Source organism: Pleurodeles waltl, chromosome 1_2, assembly GCF_031143425.1.
Source record: "Pleurodeles waltl isolate 20211129_DDA chromosome 1_2, aPleWal1.hap1.20221129, whole genome shotgun sequence".
Taxonomy (NCBI): domain Eukaryota; kingdom Metazoa; phylum Chordata; class Amphibia; order Caudata; family Salamandridae; genus Pleurodeles; species Pleurodeles waltl.
The window spans coordinates 577,890,344-577,915,427 of record NC_090437.1 but is presented as its reverse complement, the minus strand read 5'-3'; positions in this window follow the sequence as shown (position 1 = coordinate 577,915,427).

The window sequence follows — 25,084 nt, the reverse complement described above, 5'->3', positions numbered from 1 at the left end:
TAATCAGGCATGGGAGCACACCTGTGACATGCTAGGTGTCTCAGTTGGGACCCCGATGATGGAGCATGCCACCAACTGTGTTGGTGGGTGAGGGGTCTTCTTAACATAACCTAAGTGCATTTCTTTTCACACATTTAGAGGGTCATTCAGACCCCGGCGGGCGGCGGGAGCCGCCCGCCTGGAGGGAACCGCCATATGGCCGCTCCGCGGTCGAAAGACCGCGGAGGCCATTCCGGCTTTTCCGCTGGGCTGGCGGCCGACCGCCAGAAGGCCGCCCGTCATCCCAGCGGGAAACCCCTTCCCACGAGGAAGCCGGCTCCGAATGGAGCCGGCGGAGTGGGAAGGTGCGACGGGTATAGTTGCACCCGTCGCGAATTCCAGTGTCTGCTGAGCAGACACTGGAATTCAAAGTGGGGCCCTCTTACGGGGGCCCCTGCAGTGCCCATGCCATTGGCATGGGCACTGCAGGGGCCCCCAGGGGCCCCACGACACCCCTCACCGCCATCCTGTTCCTGGCGGTCGGAACCGCCAGGAACAGGATGGCGGTGAGGGGGTCGGAATCCCCCATCGCGGCGCAGCAAGCTGCGCCGCCATGGGGGATTCCCAGGGCAGCGGAAAACCGGCGGGAGACCGCCGGTTTTCCTGGTCTGACCGCGGCCAAACCGCTGCGGTCAGAATGCCCTGCGGGGCACCGCCAGCCTGTTGGCGGTGCTCCCGCATCCCCGGCCCCGGCGGTCCATGACCGCCGGGGTCGGAATGACCCCCTTAGTGTTTGGAGCATCACAGAAGGATGTGGACACATAAAAATGATATATTACAACACTACCTGTTTTTCTGGAGGGGTCACATGCGTTTTTGGTCCTGGGTCCTACCAATCCCAGACATTTTTGAAAGCTAGACACCCAGACTAGTCCAGGGAGGTGTGGCTTGGGTGGATCCCCCAACAGTTTCTTACCCAGACTCCTCTACCAACCTCAGAATGTGCTTAAAAAGGCATATTTTCCTCACTTGTCTTTGTAGGATCAGTGCGGCAGCACAAATTTCCTACCATCCAGCATTCCCCTCAGTCTCCTAAGTAAAATGATACCTCGCATCTGTGGGTCCCCAAAGCAGAGTCAGCCTAATGATGCATAAAACAAACAATTGTGCTTATCAACTCGCTGTGCAATCCCCACAATCTCTATACGTTTTTGACCTTTTCCTGTTGCAGTCACCTAGGCCACCCACACAAGTGAAGTACTAATTTTATTGGGAGACCTGGGGGAATGCTGGCTAGAAGGACTTTTGTGGCTCCCCTTAGATTGCAGAACTTTCTATCACTGGAATGTAATGAAAAAGTATTTTTTTTGCCAAATTTTGAGGTTTGCAAATGCTTCTGGTAGCAGAACCTGGTGAGAGCCCCACAAGTCACCCCATTCTGAAGTCCGCTAGCTGTCTAGTTTTCAGAAATGTCCAGGTTTGCTAGCTTTTCCTAGGTGCCGGCTGAGCTAGAGGCCAAAATCCACAGCTAGGCACTTTGCAAAAAACAGGTCAGTTTTCATTAGGAAAATATGATGTGTCCATGTTGTGTTTTGGGGCATTTCCTGTCGCGGGCTGTGGGCTTACCCACACAGGTGAGGTACTGTTTTTATAAGGAGAACTGGGGAAACACTGGGTAGAAGGAAGTTTGTGGCTCCCCACAGATTCCATAACTTTCCATCTCCTCAATGTGAGGAAAAATAGTTTTTTTTATCAGATTTTGAGGTTTGCAAAGGATTCTGGGTACTAGAACCTGGTGAGAACCCCACAAGTCACTCCTTTCTGAATTTCCCTAGCTGTCTAGTTTTCAGAAATGTCCAGGTTTGCTAGGGCTTCCTATATCCCGGCTGAGCTAGAGGCCAAAATCCACAGTTAGGCAGTTTGCAAAAAACAGGTCAGTTTTCTTTCAGAAAAAGTGATGTGTTCATGTTATGTTTTGGGGCATTTCCTGTCATGGGCACTAGGCCTACCCACACAAGTGGGGTACCACTTTTATCGAGAGACTTGTGGGAATGCTGGGTGGAAGGAAATTTGTGGCTCCTCTCAGATTCCAGAACTTTCATCACAGAAATGTGAGGAAAATGTGTTTTTTGCCAGATTTTGAGGTTTGCAAAGGATTCTGATAACATATCCTGGTGAGAACCCCACAAGTCACCCCATCCTGGATTCCCCTAGGTGCCTAGTTTTTAAAAGTGCACAGGTTTGGTAGGTTTCCCTTGTTGCTGGCTGAGCTACAGGCCAAAATCCAGCTAGACAGTTTCCAAAAAACACAAAAGATTTCAATGCAAAATATATGATGTGTCCATGTTGCGTTTCCTGTCACGGGCATTAGGCCTACAAAAGTGAGGTACCATTTTTATTGGGAGACCTGGGGAAACACAGAATAGCAGAACAAGTGTTATTGCCCCTTGTCTTTCTCTACATGTTTTCCTTCCAAATGTAAGACAGTGTGTAAAAAAGACGTATATTTGCGAAATTCCCTTTAATTCACATGCCAGTATGGGGACCTCGGAATTCAGAGATGTGCAAATATCCACTGCTTCTCAATACCTTAGCTTGTGCCCATTTTGGAAATACAAAGGTTTCCTTGATACTTGTTTTGAATTTTTTATATTTCACCAAATGAATTGGTGTATACCCAATATACAATGAAAACCCATTGCAGGGTGCACCTCATTTATTGGCTCTGAGTACCCTATATTTATCCGCAACCATAAGAGTCTAGAAGACATAACAGTATATTGCTTTTGAAAATCTGACATGGCAGGAAAAAGTTACAGAGTAAAACATGGAGAGAAATGACTGTTTTTTCACCTCAGTTTCAATATTTTTTTATTTCAGCTGTTATTTTCTGTAGGAAAACCTTGTAGGATCTACACAAATTGCCCCTTGCTAATTTAATAATTTTGTCTACTTTTCAGAAATGTTTAGCTGTCTGGGATCCGGCATTGAATTCCCCCCAATTTCTGTCACTAACTGGAAGGAGCCTGAAAGCACAAAAATGAGTTAAAATGGGTTATGTCCCAGTAAAATGCCAAAATTATGATGGAAAATGTGTAGGTTTTCTGATTCAAGTCTGCCTGTCTTGAAAGCTGGGAAGATGGTGATTTTAGCACTGCAAACTCTTTGTTGATGCCATTTTGAGGAAAAAAAACACAAGCCTTCTTCTGCAGCCCCTTTTTATTTTTTAAAAACTACATTTTCCCTGTATTTTGGCTAATTTCTTGGTGTCCTCCAGGGGAACCCACAAACTCTGGGTACCTACAGAAACCCTAGGATGTTGGAAAAAAATGTATGCAAATTTGGTGTGGGTAGCTTATGTGAACAAATCGTTATGAGGGCCGAAGGGCGAACTGCCCCAAATAGCCAAAAAAGGATTGGCATAGGAGGAGAAAAGGACTGGCAGTGAAGGGGTTAAACACATCCTTTGGGCAGGTCACTTATAGTGCACCACCACACTACACAAAAGCACACAGGTACACATCTTAGGCAGAGGGACAGTGAAGAGTACACAACATAGTGTCACACAACAGGAACAACTCAACAACATCACGTCTACCAACACAACTGACACCTTTACATTGCACACTTGCCATGGACTGTCGTCAGGTTCAACACACATATGTATCGATGTATCATGGAAAAAACTCCCCTCCCATGAAACAGTCCTGCAATGGATCCACACATCATCCTTATTGAATTACAATGGAAAGACAGTGGGATACACAATAGTTTGTAAAACAAACATCCAAAGCTCACATTGCAAACAATACCTGAACAATAGGAATCAGGCATCAGGAGCACTCTTGGAAGGATGCTGCTCTAGTGCACATTACACTTTGCACATAACCCTAAAACAACATTTGCACAGGAACTGGCCCTTCAGATATCTCAGGGAAAATAATACTAGAGCCAAGTGTTATGCCCATCTGCATAATGTGGAAGTGTAAGTGACGACATACAACTTCTACAGCACAGGCCATACACCTAGATGAAGAAAAAGTGCAGTTTAGAGCTTTGAAGGGGGAACATGGTGGCCGCGTGAAGTCCACAGCCGCGAGCTCACCTGGTCCCGGTCAGCGCGCAAGGGTGGCGGCAGTGTGGAGGTGCCGGGCCGTGCTCATTCCTTTTTTCCCCTCACACCCTCGCAGCTAGCACCGAAGGGAGACAGAAGCAGGGAGCAGACAGAGCTTAGAACCGCAGAGCACGGTCCTGAAACGCAGAAGTTACTGAAGGCTGCAGGAGACGCTGCCAGTTCGTTTGGCAGTTTGTGTGAGCAGATTATCGGATTTTTTCTTCTGGCGACTCTATACTGGAGGCAGAAAGGAGGAGGGCATTTCCTTTTCCTCAGTCCTGTTTGAGGAAAAAATAAAAGCATAAAGAGGCAACTATGAGGTGTTTAAAGAACAGAGGATATCTGAAGAAGGTCATACAAACGTGCATTTGCTTTTCAACAACTCCATTCTGACTTTACTTGGCTTCATTCTGCTACTTAATTTTTTTCACGGTAAGAGCTGTGTGTGCATGACGCCGGTTAAGCGGAGGGCTCGGGCAACTCTTAGAAGCCCTCCACCGGCATTACTTCAGCAGCACCACAATAAGGGTGAGGGTGAGGAGGCTTCTTTAAGGTCGTCCTGTGGTCCCCCACAAGGGGGTCGGGGGGCAGTAGGAAAGGCCACGGAAAGCTGACGGTGAATGATAAAAAAGGGAACAATTCAGTAAAAGGGCAGCCAGAAATCAAACTCCGGAAAAGGCAAAATATCAAACCAGGCTTTCACCCTATTCTAAGTAAGGCTACCCGTGTGCAAGCCAAGTTATTAGAGGGTGATAGGACAACCTCCCCTTTAGCACCCTTTTTGAGAAATCTTTCGGGAGGTTCAGACATGCTGCCCTCCCAAACCCTTACCCTCGCCCCCCTGCCAGAGGTGGGAAGAAACGGAAACGGCAGTGAAATAGTGGCCGCTTCAGTCAAATTTGCAGATGCACCTACCCCTCGGTCAGCTATAGTACCAGAGACAGAGTCAGCCTCACAATCACAGGATGTGGTGGTTCAGAACCTCCTGGTATCATTAACAAATGAGATCAGGGGAAAGTTCAAGCTCTCTGAGCATAATCAAGAGAAAATTAGAGAGTCCTGCGTAGCCCTAGAAACCAAATTGAATATGTTAACCGAGAGAATCAGCAGGATTGAGACTGTGGTTGCGGACCAGCTAACTCTCAGGGTATTGCGCAATTGGTACGTAAAGAAAAGGTGTTTCAAGAAAAGCTGGAATCGTTGGAGAATAATTTGCGGAGAAAGAATATTAGATTGTTGAATGTTCCTGAAGGTGTGGAGGGCGGGGATATCAGGGACTAAGTAATAAGTTTGTTTTGGAGGTTTTTTCCGTCATTGGCGCATACAAACTTGGAGGAAGATATACAGAGAGTTCGAGACCCCTACAGAAGGAAGCCTGATAGAAAGGTCCCTAGGAAGATTCTTATTCATTTTGGTGCATACTCCATTAAGGAGAAGATTCTGTCTGAGTCTCTCAAGGTAGGAAGCTTTACTATGGGAGAATTGTCCTTTCGGATACGGTCAGATGTCTCCAAAGTGACTCGAGACAGGCAGTGGGAGCTGGGAAAATTCATGCAAGAACTCAGATTCTTCGGTGCCACAGTGCAAAAGAGATTTCCGGCATTCCTAAAAATTGTGTGGAATAACACAATGTACAATATTAGGGATCCTGCTGAGGTTCAGTCTTTGATCGAGAAGATGAAAAAGCCACCATAACTGTGTGATTTTTCTGGATATTAGTTGACCGGAACCATACTGAGCTCATATGGGTTGTAATATTCACCCCATTAAAGGTGCAGGGAGGGTTCCCATAGGGGGATGTGTGGAGGGTGTGTTTATGTTTGATTGGTGGGTTTTTTTCACTATCCAGGGGGTAGGGGTAGATTGGGCAAATATTAAATATGTGAAGGTCCTCAAGAATACCGTGGAAGGGGCAGTTATGGGTTTGGGTTTATCCGTATCCTGGTCTTGGTTTTCTCTTTAGGATAATGGCTAATAAGGAGGGTGCCTGTTTGAAGTTTGTTCCATGGAATGTTAATGGTCTAAGGGTGAAAGGGAGGAGGAGAATTTTTTTTGAAAGGGGCAGACGCTGAAGTGATTATTTTACAAGAGACACACCTAACACAAAGCGAGTGGAAGGAATGTATTAAACGCTTGGGTTGGGAGGGCTTGAGTGCAAGCACAAATCAACTTTATACAGTGAAAGGTGTGGCAATTTGTTATAAAGAAATCTTTGAAGGCAAGAGTGGCAAAGGTTATAAGAGATTCTAAGGGTAGGTGGCTGATTATTGAGGTAGAGCTGAAAGGTATGTGGTTTACGGTAGTAAGATGTTACGGGCCTAATGTGGATGATCCTGCTCCCTTCCAAGAACTGTATAACCATTTGCTGGAGGTAAAGTACCCAATTATTATGAGCGGGGATTTCAATATTTTATTAGACCCTCGGTTGGATAAGTCAACATCAAGGTTGATGGTCAATCTTCCTAAAACTCGTATGTGGATAAAACAAGCGATGTTAGATTTGAGCTTGGTTGAAATTTGGCATCAGAAAGGAAGGGAGGGCCCTAGGTTTACGTTCAATAATAAAAAAGTATGGCCACCGATCTAGGATAGATTTTTTCCTTGTTCATGACAACTCAAGGGATTTGGTGAGGTTTGTTGATCATGCCCGTTTCATTTGTCGGATCATGCAGCAGTAAGAATGCATATTTTTCTTAAAATTCAACCTTTACCCTACAGATGGACAGTTATTCGAACCCTTTTTTTGGACAAGGCAATTGTTGAGGGATTGAGGAAGGACACAAAATAATTTTTTGAATTTAATTATGGTTCCACTACTTTGCAGATTTTGTGGGATGCATGTAAAGCATTTATTAGAGGGAGGTTGGTGGGTCTAGCTACTTTCAAATAGAGAGAAGAAAAGAATCAGTTAGAGCAACTTGAATCTCGGGTGGCATCCTTGCAGGAAGTTTTTTTTAATCACACAGGCGAGAGAAATCAGTTAGATACATTGAATGCCCTATTAGATTCTGCTAAAATAGACCTATCTTTGTTTCTGGAGGGGAAAAGCAGAAGGAGTTGGGATAGCAGCCGGTACGCCCATTATGAATATGGGGAAGGTTGAGGTAAACTTCTAGCCTGGAAAACTAAGACGGATCCCTCTAAAAACTATATTACGTCTATTAAATCAGAGCTAACCGGAACATCATGTGCAGATGCTGCCTCAATAGAAGAGGCTTTCGATGCTTTCTTTCAGGACCTCTACACTGAAGACCTGCTCTGCTCTGAAGCATTGGTGAAGGGTTACCTAAAGGGGGTTCATCTCCCTCAGTTAATGGATGTTGAACGGCTACAGTTGACTAGGAGAATAGATACTGGGGAGGTCAGGACAGCAATTCAAGTCTTGACAAAAGGGAATGCCTCGGGTGCTGATGGGCTCCCTAATGAGCTATACTGTGTACTTTGTGATGAGGTCGTCCCCATTTTGGTAGAGTTGTTCAATCTTCTTTTACAGGAAGGGGTAGACATGCCCACTTCATGGAATGACGCAGTGATAAGTCTTCCCTTAAAGCCCGGGAAGGATCTGGCATTGTGTAGTTCATATAGACCAATTTCCTTGTTGAACTCAGACTATAAACGTTCTGTCTAAGAGACTCCAAGGGTCAATTAGGAAGTTGATTCATGAAGATCAAAAAGGCTTTATCAGGGGGCGACAATTGCATGAGTTGACTCACGACCTGTTAGGCGCAGTAGATTTGGCCGGTACAAGCAGAGTCCCACTGGCGGTTCTAACCTACGATGCTGCTAAAGCATTTGATAGGGTCAATTGGTATTTTTTATTGAATGTTACAAAAAAGTGTAACTGGGGCTCAAGATTCATCAGTGCGGTCCAGGCTATCTACAGAGCCCCGGTCGCTAGTATTTTGGTTAATGACAGAAGGGGTCATTTTGACCTCGGCGGTCTTTTTTGAAGACTGCCGAGGGACCGCCGTGCGGAAGACCGCCAGCGGTGGCGGTTTGCCACTCGGCCTATTATGACCGTTGGCAGCTGTCCGTCCTTTTACGGACGGAGAGCCGGCAACAGCCATACTGGCGGGAGGCAGGGAAGTGGAGGTTGATCCACCGCCATACCAACAGAACACTGCCAAGCGAATCACGCCCTGTGATTCGCCGTGGCGGTGTTCTGTTGGCGGTGTGGTGTCGGCGGAGCTGCCCCCATGGCTCCCGTCCCCTCCCGGAGGATCGTAGGACCAGGTAAGTCGATCGTCCGTGAGGGGAGGGGGGTGGGGGGGTGTTGTGTGTTGTGTGGGTGCATGGGGGTGTGTGTGTATGTAGAGGAGGTGTGTGAGTGCGTGTATGCTTGCAGGGGTGTTGTGTGTATGGGAATGAGTGCTTGTATGTCTGTGGGTATGTCTGTATGGATGTGTGCCTGTATGTTTGAATGTGGGTGTGCGTGTCTGACTGTGTGTGTGGATGTAGGCATGTATGTCGCCGTGTGTGCGTGTAAGTGTGTAGGTGGTGCCTGCGTGCGTGTCGTGTGGGTATGGGTGATGTGATGTTGGGGGTCGGGGTGGGGAGGGGGCCCTGCCACCTTTGGGGGGTGGCAGGGGTGGTGGGGGGTGTAGGGGAGGGAGTCGGGGTGGGGGTTGGGGGTGGCCGAGACCCCTATCAGTGCCAGGGAAGGAATTCCCTGGCACTGATAGTGCTTACCGCCATGGATTTCATGGTGGTTCAAACCGCTGGAAATCCACGGCGGTAAGCCGGGTCCAAATACCGCCGGCGGTCTAGTGACGGCCACCGGGCTGGAGACCCAGGTCTCCAGCCCAGCGGTCATCTCAGCCCTGGCGGGCGGAACAGAGAATCAGCGGATGACCATGGCGGTAACCGCCATGGTCATAATTCCACAAAGCTGGTTCGCCGCCTTCCGCCAGGGTCATAATGACCCCCAAAGTGTCTTTGAAATTTAAAATTGGAAGAGGAACACATCAGGGCTGTCCACTGTCCCCTCTTCTTTTTGATTTGTATATTGAACCGTTAGCTGCGAAAATTGGGGCTGACAGTCAGATCCCCCATTTCATTGTCATGGCTGGACGAAAAAGGTTGCTTTATATGCAGATGACTTGATGATTTATACTGGCGAACTGACGCAGGTTTTTCCTAGAATTGTACAATGTTTAAATATGGCAAAGTGTCAGGTTATTTGGTAAACTCGGATAAAACAGAAATCATGTGCTGGAATACCATGTATAATAGTCCCTTGGTTAAACAACAAATTAGATATTTAGGGATACAAGTTACTGCAAACCTCCATGAAACAGCTAAGACAAATTTTGATTTGGTGTATACAGAGACTCGTAGATTGCTTAGAATATGGGCGGGCCTCCCATTATCTTTACTTGGGAGGGTGAATATTCTTAAAATGATTATCCTCCCAAAGTTTACCTTTTTGTTTAATGCAATCCCTTTGGAATTTATGAAAAGCTGGTTTAAAAAATTGTAGGGAGATTTAACTTCATTTGTGTGGGCTTCCAAAGGAGTCAGGATTGCCTGGCAGAAACTATGCAGGACAAAGGGAAAAGGTGGTATTGCAGCCCCAGACTTCTACAAATATTATTTAGCCTTTCATCTGAAGAATGTGCGGATTTTGCTACGTGATAGATCGGAATATATGGTCTTTTGGTCTGGAATAACTCAGGAGCTGTCAGAAACTGGCAGGTACTTTTCATATAAGTTTGGCCACCCTAAATATTTTAAAAAGATCCAGCTGAAGATCCTCAGGGACGCTGCCAGGGTGTGGTGGCGGGTTAGACAAGATTAGGAATTAAGTACTATAGTTATTTTGCCCCGGTGAGGGATTCCACCGGCACCCCAGAATGTTTGCTGGATAAGTTATCACTTTTGTTAAGAGGGGTGGATTGTTGGGGACAGATTCTGGAGGATTCAAGCATGGTGGTCTGGGAGGAAATAACCGAATATAGGGCTTTGAAGTTTAAATATTTGCATCTGGCTAGTTGGGTAGCAAATCTTAATGATCAGGGGGTTGTGAAGAATGCCTGGGAGGAGAAATTAATTCAGGTCTCAGTTCCCAAGGAAATTGCGGTTTGGTATCAGGCATTAAGGGAAGCCTCTGACTCAAGCCTTTTTTTAGTGGAGAGGAGATGGGGCGAAGTCCTTCCTTCCTTGGATTTGGCTAAGATATGGGAAACATATTGTTCCATGCTTTGGTCTCTTGTTAGGCCAGCCCCACTAAAATCATTTGTTTACTTTATACAGGGCCTATTGGTCTCCTCAGAGGCTATCAGGTCTGCGGAAGTCAGTTAAAAGCTGACCACGTTGCTGGGAGTTTAAAGCGAATGATATACATAAGTTTTGGAATTGTAGCATACTTGGAGGATTTTGGTCTAATATAGGAGCTATCCTTAAGTACATGATAAACCCTGATATAGAGGTAACTCCTACATTAGTGATCTTTGAGGTAGCTCCTGAAGGGCTTAAATTGCTTAAACCTCAGAGGGATTTTTTTTTAAATTTATTAGCTAGGAGACAAATTTGTTTTCGATGGATCTCCTCTTCTCCTCCTTCTGTATCTGAATGGTTGACATCGGTTAACTATTATTGCCATTTGGATGCCCTTGGCCCCCCCGAAAAAAGGAATGATTGCTGAGAATTTGGGAAAATGTTCAACAGTGTGATTCTTTCCTTTCTCTGGTTCAATGATTATTTTCCCTCCTCCTAGCCGGCCAACCTTATATATCTGGTTATGTATTTGGTTGGCCTGGTCAACATCATACGTTGATTTATAAGCGTATAGGTGTGGATAAGACCGGGAGAGGTGAGGATATGGGTGCCTCCCCCTTTGTGAGGGGGGACAAGTTGATGACCCTCATCTGGAAGAATTGGCTTTTATGAGGACAAAAAAAAAGAAAAAAAATACATCTAGATGAAGTAGATGCAAGTTGCACACAGAAAAATGGGCACATGCTCCTTCAAATTCAGAGGACACTAGCACAATTGAACACCCTCCATGTCTGCTCAAGCTGCCACACATGAGACAAATCTACAATCCATATCAGGGAGACAAGTTCTAACACCATACATGCTGACATTGGACCACACTAGATGGAATAATTAGCATACCAAACATAAAGCAATGCAATGACATCCCATTTGGAGTAACACCTACATATCCATACAGTCAACATCTACCTTTGTCTTGAGTGACACCAGCACTGCCCACAAAGTCAGATATTGTAAATGTTAGAAATGGGGTCTTTGGTTGACAGTCCGGTTACCCCCTGTTCAAGCAAGGACCCTCACTCTAGTTAGGATAAAAGAGAATCACCCTCAGCTAACCCCTGCTTACCCCCTTGGTAGCTTGGCAGAGCAGTAGGCTTAACCTCAGAGTGCTAGGTGTAAAGTATTTGTACCAACACACACAGTAACTCAATGAAAACACTACAAAATGACACAACACCAGTTTAGAAAAATAGGAAATATTTATCTAGACAAAACAAGACCAAAACGACAAAAATCCAACATACACAAGTCAAGTTATGATTTTTTTAAAGGTTTAAAATAAAAAGAGTCTTTAGGTAGTTGTAACACCACACTAGCGCTGCTAGCGTGAAAATGTACCTGGTTTGCGTCAAAAATAACCCGCACGGGCGGTGTGCGTCGAAAGTAACCCTGCACGGCTGTGTGCGTCGAAAACAACTCGGCACGGCGGTGCGTGTTGAAAAAGCCAGCCACACGACGATCCGAAAGTCCCGCGGCGCAGGGTGCGATCTCTCAGCCTCCGTCAGCGATGCTGCGCGTCGTTTCTCCTGCTCCGGGCGTCGGTTTTTCGGTCGCGTTTCCTGCGGCGTCGTTTCTCAGCTGCGGAACCGGCGTCGCGTCGTTTTCTCAGCCGCGATCGGATTCGCGTCGATCTTTTCTCCGCACGGCGCTCGGTGCGTGTATTTTTGTCCTTAGGCTGCCAGCCTCTCCTTTCAGGGTCCCAGGAACTGGAAGGGCACCACAGAGCAGAGTAGGGGTCTCTCCAGAGACTCCAGGTGCTGGCAGGAAGAAGTCTTTGCTATCCCTGAGACTTCAACAACAGGAGGCAAGCTCTACATCAAGCCCTTGGAGATTTCTTCTTCAAGATGGAAGGCACACAAAGTCCAGTCTTTGCCCTCTTACTCTGGCAGAAGCAGCACTGCAGGAAAGCTCCACAAAGCACAGTCACAGGCAGGGCAGCACTTTTTCCTCAGCTATCAGCTCTTCTCCAGGCAGAGGTTCCTCTTGGTTCCAGAAGTGTTTCTCGAGTTTGTAAGTTTGGGTGCCCTTCTTATACCCATTTTAGTCTTTGAAGTCACCTTTCTTCAAAGGGGACTCACACCTTCTTGTGAAATCCTGCCTTGCCCAGGCAAGGCCTCAGACACACACCAGGGGGCTGGAGACAGCATTGTCAGAGGCAGGCACAGTCCTTTCAGATGAGAGTGACCACTCCACCCCTCCCTCCTAGCAGAGATGGCTAATCAGGAAATGCAGATCACACCCCAGCTCCCTTTGTGTCACTGTCTGGTGTGAGGTGAAAAACAACCCAGCTGTCAAACTGACCCAGACAGGGAATCCACAAACAAGGCAGAGTCACAGAATGGTTTAAGCAAGAAACTGCTCACTTTCTAAAAGTGGCATTTCCACACGCACAATCTTAAAATCAACTTTACTAAAAGATGTATTTTTAAATTGTGAGTTCAGGGATCCCAAACTCCACATGTCCATCTACTCTCTAGGGGAATCTACACTTTAATCATATTTAAAGGTAGCCCCCATATTATCCTATGAGAGAGAGACAGACCTTGCAACAGTGAAAACGAAATTGGCAGTATTTTCACTGTCAGGACATATAAACCACATTACTATATGTCCTACCTCATCCATACACTGCACCCTGCCCTTGGGGCTACCTAGGGCCTACCTTAGGGGTGCCTTACATGTAAGGAAGGGGAAGGTTTAGGCCTGGCAAGTGGGTACACTTGCCAAGTCGAATTTACAGTGTAAAAATACACATACAGACACTGCAGTGGCAGGTCTGAGACATGATTACAGAGCTACTTATGTGGGTGGCACAACCAGTGCTGCAGGCCCACTAGTAGCATTTGATTTACAGGCCCTGGCACCTCTAGTGCACCTTACTAGGGACTTACTAGTAATTCAAATATGCCAATCATGGATAAACCACTTACATACAATTTAAACAGGAGAGCATATGCACTTTAGCACTGGTTAGCAGTGGTAAAGTGCTCAGAGTTGAAAAGCCAACAGCAACAGGTCCGAAAAAAATAGGAGGCAGGAGGCAAAAAAAAGACTGGGGATGACCCTGCATAAGCAAAAGTCCAACACGACCCCCTACCAGCCTAAAGCCAGGGGAGAACAATCAATTCCTTGATGTACTTCCCTGATTGGGGCGATAGAACAGGGACCCAGGCCCACAACAGCAGGGGCATGTTCCAGTTCTACGCCTTCCTGACTCCAGTTGGATCCCTCTGTCCATACTCTCAGGGCCCACTAAGCTAACCCATGGGGAACCCTTCTCCACATCTACAGACACCATCTGCGCAGCACCTAACTTTACTTTGCTCACAGATGAATTGCAATGGGCAGATAGTACCACCAGGGCCAACACAGTGGTGTTGCCCACTCCACCCCCGGGGTGTGACTCTCGTCCCCTCCCCAGGGGCAACTCTGTCCACCAGGACAGCAAGTCACGGTGGCCCCGGACAACTGTCAGGGATGAGAGCCCGATCTTAGGCCTCTACAACCACTGTGACTGCGGAGAGTGGGGGGCGGTAGCCCCAGGTGCCTGGCACCCTTTGACCACTCTCTCTTCCACCAGGTCAGGGATGACAACCTGACCCTGGTCCTCCCCTCTGGGGCTCTGTACCCTCCCTGCCGAAGCGGCACCCCCAGAGTCAAAAACTGTCAGGGTGCTTGTAGAAGCAGTCCTGCACAATTCTTCCACCAGTGCAGGGCTGTTAACCTGCAACTGGTCCGCCAACCTGGGGTCTGTACCTTCAGGTTGGACCAGGGCCAGGGGTGAGGCTCTTTCTCCCCTGTCCCTACTCTCAGGGTTCTGCACCCCCCCCTCAGGGAGAGTACCCCTTGAAATCACACCAGGGGGGGTGATTGGGCAAACCGCCCACCCCTTCAGGTCAGGGCTTACCCCCTGCACCTGATCCTCCAGTCCAGGGTCTGTACCCACAGACTGGACCACTGCCTGGCAACCCAGGACTTCCTGGGGGACATACCTACCCCCCACCAGGTCAGAGTTTACCCTCTGAACCTGGTCATCCAACCCAGGGTCACCACCCTGCGGTTGAACCACTGCCTGGCACACCAGGACTTCCTTGGGAGCACACTTACCCCCCATCAGGTCAGAGTTTACCCCCTGAACCTGATTATTCAACCCAGAGTCACCACCCTGCGGTTGAACCATTGCCTGGCACACCAGGACTTCCAGGGGGGCACACTTACCCCCCTCAAGGGACACACTGTCCCGAAGGGCCACACAAGAGTCTGGCTGGTGCAGGTCTCCTGACCTCTGCCCATCTGACAGAGTCTGGATTCCCCCCAGCCCAGAAATGGTCTCACCAAGGTCATTCATGGGGGGCTCTGCTCTCAGAGCTGACCCCTGACCCTCCAGGTCCTCCACTGGGGTCCGCAACCCCCTCTCAACCCTCTGTCTGGACTTCTGCACCCGCTCACTAGGAGTGGTACTGCCAGACACCAGAACTGGTGGGACGCTGGCTACAGCCGCCCCCCCAAGTTCTCCTGACACTGTGGGGTCTCCCTCAACAGATGGCCCTATGGTACAGGCTAGGCTCCCCTCCTGGTGTTCCCTCATGGAACCCTCCAGGACCTGGGACCGGATCTCGGGCACCTTGGACCTCAGCCCATCCCCATTCCCTCTCCTCAGAGACTGGACATGGGGTCCCTCACCCATCCCACTACACTGGGACCTACCTGGGACACTACAATCCTTCCCTACCTCACCTGGTTGGGAAATACCTAGACCACTCCTCTCAGGAGCACCCCCAAATGCCTCTTCAGACTCTCTGGTACTCACCAAGAGGTCTGCCTCCATTGTAAGCTCCCTGGGGTCAGAGAACTCACACTCCACCTGGTGTTGGCATAGCTCTGGAAAATAAGGACTAGACATATGCTCTCCAGCAATTACATCACTCAGCCCCTCACATGAATTAACCAAAGTACCCTTCACCCAACCATCCAGTGACTCTGCTTTGACAAAGCACCCCACATCACCCTCCTGAGACTGGTGAGACAGTACCTGACTGTCCCTGACACTCAACCCACACTCTTCTGGGATGTCTTCACACTCCATAACCAGGACTTCTACCTGGGGGGAACCCCTCTCCCTGTCACTCTCAACTAGAGTCAGTAGAGTGTCCCTCCCACCAGTAGGAATATGACTCCCCATGCCAGTTCCCCAATCCACCTCAGGGACCCTGTGCATCACTGGAGCTACCTCATACCCCTGAACCTCCTGGCGTGTGTTAACTCCCTCCTTCAAGTAGGGCACCACCTCTCTGGGCATGTGCACTTCTGCAGTATCACTGGATATACAATTGTTGCTGCCACCATTCCAGCTGGACTCAGCCCTCATGACTTCCAGCTCTTTCAATTTAAGCTCGTAAGCATAAATCATTTTTTTAATCTCTAAGTTCTCCCTCCTTTCTTCCAACTCCCAACTGAGCTTTTTCAACTCCCATTGGTACTCCCTCTCTGCCTGTCTGTCCTGTAACTCTTCAGGAGTCAGACCCTCGGGTGCCACCCTGCCATCCCTCCTGGGGACCCTCCCCCCAGGCGTAACAGGTTCCTCCACTACACCACTGTGTATCCTCTGCACTTCCCCACCCATATTCTCCTCCTCTGTGTGCCCTCCAGCCTTCTTGATTGTCACCCAAGCCCTCTGTGCCTGTTGCAGCTCCCCCTCCCTGGTGGAGCTCTCAGTGGGACAGTCAAGATCTTTAAGGAACTGTTTCAATTGAGCAACTGGGTACTCCTTCAGTTTCTCCATTTCAAACACAGCTCCAGCTGTTGCATCTCCAGATTGAGACATGATGGTCACAAGTGCAAAGTTCCAAAGGCAAAAAAAAATAATTTCCCAATGAAGTAAAAAGAATCAGTCAAGGGATCAGCAAAATCATGGAAGTAGAATAAAAAGAGTCCTTAAGAGAAAAATCAAAAGATCACCAAACAAGTAGTATGTGGTCACGTAGTGGTCTGAGATCAAAACAGTAGTGTACACTTAATCACTGTATGTCAAGTACAAATACAAGTCCAATCCCACCGCTGCCACCAATGTTAGAAATGGGGTCTTTGGTTGACAGTCCGGTTACCCCCTGTTCAAGCAAGGACCCTCACTCTAGTTAGGATAAAAGAGAATCACCCTCAGCTAACCCCTGCTTACCCCCTTGGTAGCTTGGCAGAGCAGTAGGCTTAACCTCAGAGTGCTAGGTGTAAAGTATTTGTACCAACACACACAGTAACTCAATGAAAACACTACAAAATGACACAACACCAGTTTAGAAAAATAGGAAATATTTATCTAGACAAAACAAGACCAAAACGACAAAAATCCAACATACACAAGTCAAGTTATGATTTTTTTAAAGGTTTAAAATAAAAAGAGTCTTTAGGTAGTTGTAACACCACACTAGCGCTGCTAGCGTGAAAATGTACCTGGTTTGCGTAAAAAATAACCCCGCACGGGCGGTGTGCGTCGAAAGTAACCCTGCACGGCTGTGTGCGTCGAAAACAACTCGGCACGGCGGTGCGTGTTGAAAAAGCCAGCCACACGACGATCCGAAAGTCCCGCGGCGCAGGGTGCGATCTCTCAGCCTCCGTCAGCGATGCTGCGCGTCGTTTCTCCTGCTCCGGGCGTCGGTTTTTCGGTCGCGTTTCCTGCGGCGTCGTTTCTCAGCTGCGGAACCGGCGTCGCGTCGTTTTCTCAGCCGCGATCGGATTTGCGTCGATCTTTTCTCCGCACGGCGCTCGGTGCGTGTATTTTTGTCCTTAGGCTGCCAGCCTCTCCTTTCAGGGTCCCAGGAACTGGAAGGGCACCACAGAGCAGAGTAGGGGTCTCTCCAGAGACTCCAGGTGCTGGCAGGAAGAAGTCTTTGCTATCCCTGAGACTTCAACAACAGGAGGCAAGCTCTACATCAAGCCCTTGGAGATTTCTTCTTCAAGATGGAAGGCACACAAAGTCCAGTCTTTGCCCTCTTACTCTGGCAGAAGCAGCACTGCAGGAAAGCTCCACAAAGCACAGTCACAGGCAGGGCAGCACTTTTTCCTCAGCTATCAGCTCTTCTCCAGGCAGAGGTTCCTCTTGGTTCCAGAAGTGTTTCTCAAGTTTGTAAGTTTGGGTGCCCTTCTTATACCCATTTTAGTCTTTGAAGTCACCTTTCTTCAAAGGGGACTCACACCTTCTTGTGAAATCCTGCCTTGCCCAGGCAAGGCCTCAGACACACACCAGGGGGCTGGAGACAGCATTGTCAGAGGCAGGCACAGTCCTTTCAGATGAGAGTGACCACTCCACCCCTCCCTCCTAGCAGAGATGGCTAATCAGGAAATGCAGATCACACCCCAGCTCCCTTTGTGTCACTGTCTGGTGTGAGGTGAAAAACAACCCAGCTGTCAAACTGACCCAGACAGGGAATCCACAAACAAGGCAGAGTCACAGAATGGTTTAAGCAAGAAACTGCTCACTTTCTAAAAGTGGCATTTCCACACGCACAATCTTAAAATCAACTTTACTAAAAGATGTATTTTTAAATTGTGAGTTCAGGGATCCCAAACTCCACATGTCCATCTACTCTCTAGGGGAATCTACACTTTAATCATATTTAAAGGTAGCCCCCATATTATCCTATGAGAGAGAGACAGACCTTGCAACAGTGAAAACGAAATTGGCAGTATTTTCACTGTCAGGACATATAAACCACATTACTATATGTCCTACCTCATCCATACACTGCACCCTGCCCTTGGGGCTACCTAGGGCCTACCTTAGGGGTGCCTTACATGTAAGGAAGGGGAAGGTTTAGGCCTGGCAAGTGGGTACACTTGCCAAGTCGAATTTACAGTGTAAAAATACACATACAGACACTGCAGTGGCAGGTCTGAGACATGATTACAGAGCTACTTATGTGGGTGGCACAACCAGTGCTGCAGGCCCACTAGTAGCATTTGATTTACAGGCCCTGGCACCTCTAGTGCACCTTACTAGGGACTTACTAGTAATTCAAATATGCCAATCATGGATAAACCACTTACATACAATTTAAACAGGAGAGCATATGCACTTTAGCACTGGTTAGCAGTGGTAAAGTGCTCAGAGTTGAAAAGCCAACAGCAACAGGTCCGAAAAAAATAGGAGGCAGGAGGCAAAAAAAAGACTGGGGATGACCCTGCATAAGCAAAAGTCCAACACGACCCCCTACCAGCCTAAAGCCAGGGGAGAACAATCAATACCTTGATGTACTTCCCTGATTGGGGCGATAGAACAGGGACCCAGGCCCACAACAGCAGGGGCATGTTCCAGTTCTACGCCTTCCTGACTCCAGTTGGATCCCTCTGTCCATACTCTCAGGGCCCACTAAGCTAACCCATGGGGAACCCTTCTCCACATCTACAGACACCATCTGCGCAGCACCTAACTTTACTTTGCTCACAGATGAATTGCAATGGGCAGATAGTACCACCAGGGCCAACACAGTGGTGTTGCCCACTCCACCCCCGGGGTGTGACTCTCGTCCCCTCCCCAGGGGCAACTCTGTCCACCAGGACAGCAAGTCACGGTGGCCCCGGACAACTGTCAGGGATGAGAGCCCGATCTTAGGCCTCTCCAACCACTGTGACTGCGGAGAGTGGGGGGCGGTAGCCCCAGGTGCCTGGCACCCTTTGACCACTCTCTCTTCCACCAGGTCAGGGATGACAACCTGACCCTGGTCCTCCCCTCTGGGGCTCTGTACCCTCCCTGCCGAAGCGGCACCCCCAGAGTCAAAAACTGTCAGGGTGCTTGTAGAAGCAGTCCTGCACAATTCTTCCACCAGTGCAGGGCTGTTAACCTGCAACTGGTCCGCCAACCTGGGGTCTGTACCTTCAGGTTGGACCAGGGCCAGGGGTGAGGCTCTTTCTCCCCTGTCCCTACTCTCAGGGTTCTGCACCCCCCCCCTCAGGGAGAGTACCCCTTGAAATCACACCAGGGGGGGTGATTGGGCAAACCGCCCACCCCTTCAGGTCAGGGCTTACCCCCTGCACCTGATCCTCCAGTCCAGGGTCTGTACCCACAGACTGGACCACTGCCTGGCAACCCAGGACTTCCTGGGGGACATACCTACCCCCCACCAGGTCAGAGTTTACCCTCTGAACCTGGTCATCCAACCCAGGGTCACCACCCTGCAGTTGAACCACTGCCTGGCACACCAGGACTTCCTTGGGAGCACACTTACCCCCCATCAGGTCAGAGTTTACCCCCTGAACCTGATTATTCAACCCAGAGTCACCACCCTGCGGTTGAACCATTGCCTGGCACACCAGGACTTCCAGGGGGGCACACTTACCCCCCTCAAGGGACACACTGTCCCGAAGGGCCACACAAGAGTCTGGCTGGTGCAGGTCTCCTGACCTCTGCCCATCTGACAGAGTCTGGATTCCCCCCAGCCCAGAAATGGTCTCACCAAGGTCATTCATGGGGGGCTCTGCTCTCAGAGCTGACCCCTGACCCTCCAGGTTCTCCACTGGGGTCCGCAACCCCCTCTCAACCCTCTGTCTGGACTTCTGCACCCGCTCACTAGGAGTGGTACTGCCAGACACCAGAACTGGTGGGACGCTGGCTACAGCCGCCCCCCCAAGTTCTCCTGACACTGTGGGGTCTCCCTCAACAGATGGCCCTATGGTACAGGCTAGGCTCCCCTCCTGGTGTTCCCTCATGGAACCCTCCAGGACCTGGGACCGGATCTCGGGCACCTTGGACCTCAGCCCATCCCCATTCCCTCTCCTCAGAGACTGGACATGGGGTCCCTCACCCATCCCACTACACTGGGACCTACCTGGGACACTACAATCCTTCCCTACCTCACCTGGTTGGGAAATACCTAGACCACTCCTCTCAGGAGCACCCCCAAATGCCTCTTCAGACTCTCTGGTACTCACCAAGAGGTCTGCCTCCATTGTAAGCTCCCTGGGGTCAGAGAACTCACACTCCACCTGGTGTTGGCATAGCTCTGGAAAATAAGGACTAGACATATGCTCTCCAGCAATTACATCACTCAGCCCCTCACATGAATTAACCAAAGTACCCTTCACCCAACCATCCAGTGACTCTGCTTTGACAAAGCACCCCACATCACCCTCCTGAGACTGGTGAGACAGTACCTGACTGTCCCTGACACTCAACCCACACTCTTCTGGGATGTCTTCACACTCCATAACCAGGACTTCTACCTGGGGGGAACCCCTCTCCCTGTCACTCTCAACTAGAGTCAGTAGAGTGTCCCTCCCACCAGTAGGAATATGACTCCCCATGCCAGTTCCCCAATCCACCTCAGGGACCCTGTGCATCACTGGAGCTACCTCATACCCCTGAACCTCCTGGCGTGTGTTAACTCCCTCCTTCAAGTAGGGCACCACCTCTCTGGGCATGTGCACTTCTGCAGTATCACTGGATATACAATTGTTGCTGCCACCATTCCAGCTGGACTCAGCCCTCATGACTTCCAGCTCTTTCAATTTAAGCTCGTAAGCATAAATCATTTTTTTAATCTCTAAGTTCTCCCTCCTTTCTTCCAACTCCCAACTGAGCTTTTTCAACTCCCATTGGTACTCCCTCTCTGCCTGTCTGTCCTGTAACTCTTCAGGAGTCAGACCCTCGGGTGCCACCCTGCCATCCCTCCTGGGGACCCTCCCCCCAGGCGTAACAGGTTCCTCCACTACACCACTGTGTATCCTCTGCACTTCCCCACCCATATTCTCCTCCTCTGTGTGCCCTCCAGCCTTCTTGATTGTCACCCAAGCCCTCTGTGCCTGTTGCAGCTCCCCCTCCCTGGTGGAGCTCTCAGTGGGACAGTCAAGATCTTTAAGGAACTGTTTCAATTGAGCAACTGGGTACTCCTTCAGTTTCTCCATTTCAAACACAGCTCCAGCTGTTGCATCTCCAGATTGAGACATGATGGTCACAAGTGCAAAGTTCCAAAGGCAAAAAAAAATAATTTCCCAATGAAGTAAAAAGAATCAGTCAAGGGATCAGCAAAATCATGGAAGTAGAATAAAAAGAGTCCTTAAGAGAAAAATCAAAAGATCACCAAACAAGTAGTATGTGGTCACGTAGTGGTCTGAGATCAAAACAGTAGTGTACACTTAATCACTGTATGTCAAGTACAAATACAAGTCCAATCCCACCGCTGCCACCAATGTTAGAAATGGGGTCTTTGGTTGACAGTCCGGTTACCCCCTGTTCAAGCAAGGACCCTCACTCTAGTTAGGATAAAAGAGAATCACCCTCAGCTAACCCCTGCTTACCCCCTTGGTAGCTTGGCAGAGCAGTAGGCTTACCCTCAGAGTGCTAGGTGTAAAGTATTTGTACCAACACACACAGTAACTCAATGAAAACACTACAAAATGACACAACACCAGTTTAGAAAAATAGGAAATATTTATCTAGACAAAACAAGACCAAAACGACAAAAATCCAACATACACAAGTCAAGTTATGATTTTTTTAAAGGTTTAAAATAAAAAGAGTCTTTAGGTAGTTGTAACACCACACTAGCGCTGCTAGCGTGAAAATGTACCTGGTTTGCGTCAAAAATAACCCCGCACGGGCGGTGTGCGTCGAAAGTAACCCTGCACGGCTGTGTGCGTCGAAAACAACTCGGCACGGCGGTGCGTGTTGAAAAAGCCAGCCACACGACGATCCGAAAGTCCCGCGGCGCAGGGTGCGATCTCTCAGCCTCCGTCAGCGATGCTGCGCGTCGTTTCTCCTGCTCCGGGCGTCGGTTTTTCGGTCGCGTTTCCTGCGGCGTCGTTTCTCAGCTGCGGAACCGGCGTCGCGTCGTTTTCTCAGCTGCGATCGGATTCGCGGCGATCTTTTCTCCGCACGGCGCTCGGTGCGTGTATTTTTGTCCTTAGGCTGCCAGCCTCTCCTTTCAGGGTCCCAGGAACTGGAAGGGCACCACAGAGCAGAGTAGGGGTCTCTCCAGAGACTCCAGGTGCTGGCAGGAAGAAGTCTTTGCTATCCCTGAGACTTCAACAACAGGAGGCAAGCTCTACATCAAGCCCTTGGAGATTTCTTCTTCAAGATGGAAGGCACACAAAGTCCAGTCTTTGCCCTCTTACTCTGGCAGAAGCAGCACTGCAGGAAAGCTCCACAAAGCACAGTCACAGGCAGGGCAGCACTTTTTCCTCAGCTATCAGCTCTTCTCCAGGCAGAGGTTCCTCTTGGTTCCAGAAGTGTTTCTCAAGTTTGTAAGTTTGGGTGCCCTTCTTATACCCATTTTAGTCTTTGAAGTCACCTTTCTTCAAAGGGGACTCACACCTTCTTGTGAAATCCTGCCTTGCCCAGGCAAGGCCTCAGACACACACCAGGGGGCTGGAGACAGCATTGTCAGAGGCAGGCACAGTCCTTTCAGATGAGAGTGACCACTCCACCCCTCCCTCCTAGCAGAGATGGCTAATCAGGAAATGCAGATCACACCCCAGCTCCCTTTGTGTCACTGTCTGGTGTGAGGTGAAAAACAACCCAGCTGTCAAACTGACCCAGACAGGGAATCCACAAACAAGGCAGAGTCACAGAATGGTTTAAGCAAGAAACTGCTCACTTTCTAAAAGTGGCATTTCCACACGCACAATCTTAAAATCAACTTTACTAAAAGATGTATTTTTAAATTGTGAGTTCAGGGATCCCAAACTCCACATGTCCATCTACTCTCTAGGGGAATCTACACTTTAATCATATTTAAAGGTAGCCCCCATATTATCCTATGAGAGAGAGACAGACCTTGCAACAGTGAAAACGAAATTGGCAGTATTTTCACTGTCAGGACATATAAACCACATTACTATATGTCCTACCTCATCCATACACTGCACCCTGCCCTTGGGGCTACCTAGGGCCTACCTTAGGGGTGCCTTACATGTAAGGAAGGGGAAGGTTTAGGCCTGGCAAGTGGGTACACTTGCCAAGTCGAATTTACAGTGTAAAAATACACATACAGACACTGCAGTGGCAGGTCTGAGACATGATTACAGAGCTACTTATGTGGGTGGCACAACCAGTGCTGCAGGCCCACTAGTAGCATTTGATTTACAACCCCTGGCACCTCTAGTGCACCTTACTAGGGACTTACTAGTAATTCAAATATGCCAATCATGGATAAACCACTTACATACAATTTAAACAGGAGAGCATATGCACTTTAGCACTGGTTAGCAGTGGTAAAGTGCTCAGAGTTGAAAAGCCAACAGCAACAGGTCCGAAAAAAATAGGAGGCAGGAGGCAAAAAAAAGACTGGGGATGACCCTGCATAAGCAAAAGTCCAACAGTAAACAAAAGCAAATGGATCAGCAAGCAGGCTGGAACAGTAGGCGTACAACATAAGTTACTCAGTGTTGGAAAGTAGATTATTGGTAAGGGTAGGTAAGTACCTACACTTAGCAATAGGCACAATCCCCCACTATGTCCAGTCAAGGTCTCAATAAATTAATCCCATCTCAACCCTTGGTAGCTTGGCAACAAGCAGTTAGGCTTTTCATAGGAGACAGGTGTGTAAAGCATTTAATAATCACAAAACAGTAAATACGTAAAACACAACATGCAATAAAAATCCAACATCAATTTATAAAAATAAATTATATTTTGATAATTAAAATGGCACTAAAACAACAAAAGTCCAATAAAGGAGATCCAGAGATATGAATTTCTAGCAAATGCATGTTTTCTAGTGCATCAAAATCAAAGGCGCAAATATGGACATCTGGTCGCACTCGACCAGGGAACAGTCAAAATTTGAGGCCAACCATGATGGAGCCCTGCTCAGCTACAGTGAGCAGGAGGTCTTGTTTAAAGTTTTACCTTCAGACTTAGGGGACTTTTCTTGCGCCCCTTAGCATCCACTGAACGCCACCCATGTGTGTGCTGTATTTGATATGGCACACAATGTCAGTAGTCAGGGGGACTAGCATCATAATTTTTTACTCTATTCCGGTGCTTTGCAGGATTAACGTTAAAAACTATGCAAAGCACCCAGAGGCCCATTGTAACAAATGGGAGCCTCTTTTTAATGCCTTCTCTTAGCAGGCGTTAAAAAATTCAGATACAAATGGTGCAAAGGCATTTCATCAATTCTTTTACCCTATTTTTACAGTCCCCTAGCACCGGAACTCCCCTCCGTGCATATATTATGCCTAGCACAGGCAAAATGTGGCGCAACGGGTTACAAGGTGGCGCAATGCAAGCATTGCGCCACTTTGTAAATTTGGTGCAATGTTTTCACCCTTCCAATGCCACATTACGTCTAAAAAATTACGCTAATGTGGCAATTGAATGGTGCTAGGCCACAATAAATCTTGGCCTTAATCTATTTCTTGAAGAATTTCTGGACTGGGATGAAGTCACCTGTTGAACCCGACCTCCCCAGAGCCCTCTTCAGATACGCATCACAGGAGGCCTCGGTCAAGAATTGTACATTCGGACTTAGATGATTGTTTATGACGAAAATGTTCGTCATGGACCCAGTTGAAATTGAAGCTGACCTCCCTGGAGCCCTTCTCTGACCCACTGCGTGAGAAGCCTCATTCAACTCTTTAAGTTCGGACTTGGAAACCTTTTTGGTGCTTTTTCTCTCTGATGTCGGATGGCCCTCCACAGCAAGCCAGTTTCAATTCGATGTCATCGGATTGCCTTTACATCAGCCCCCTGTGAATTCCTGGATGTCTGGGCTCCGAACATTT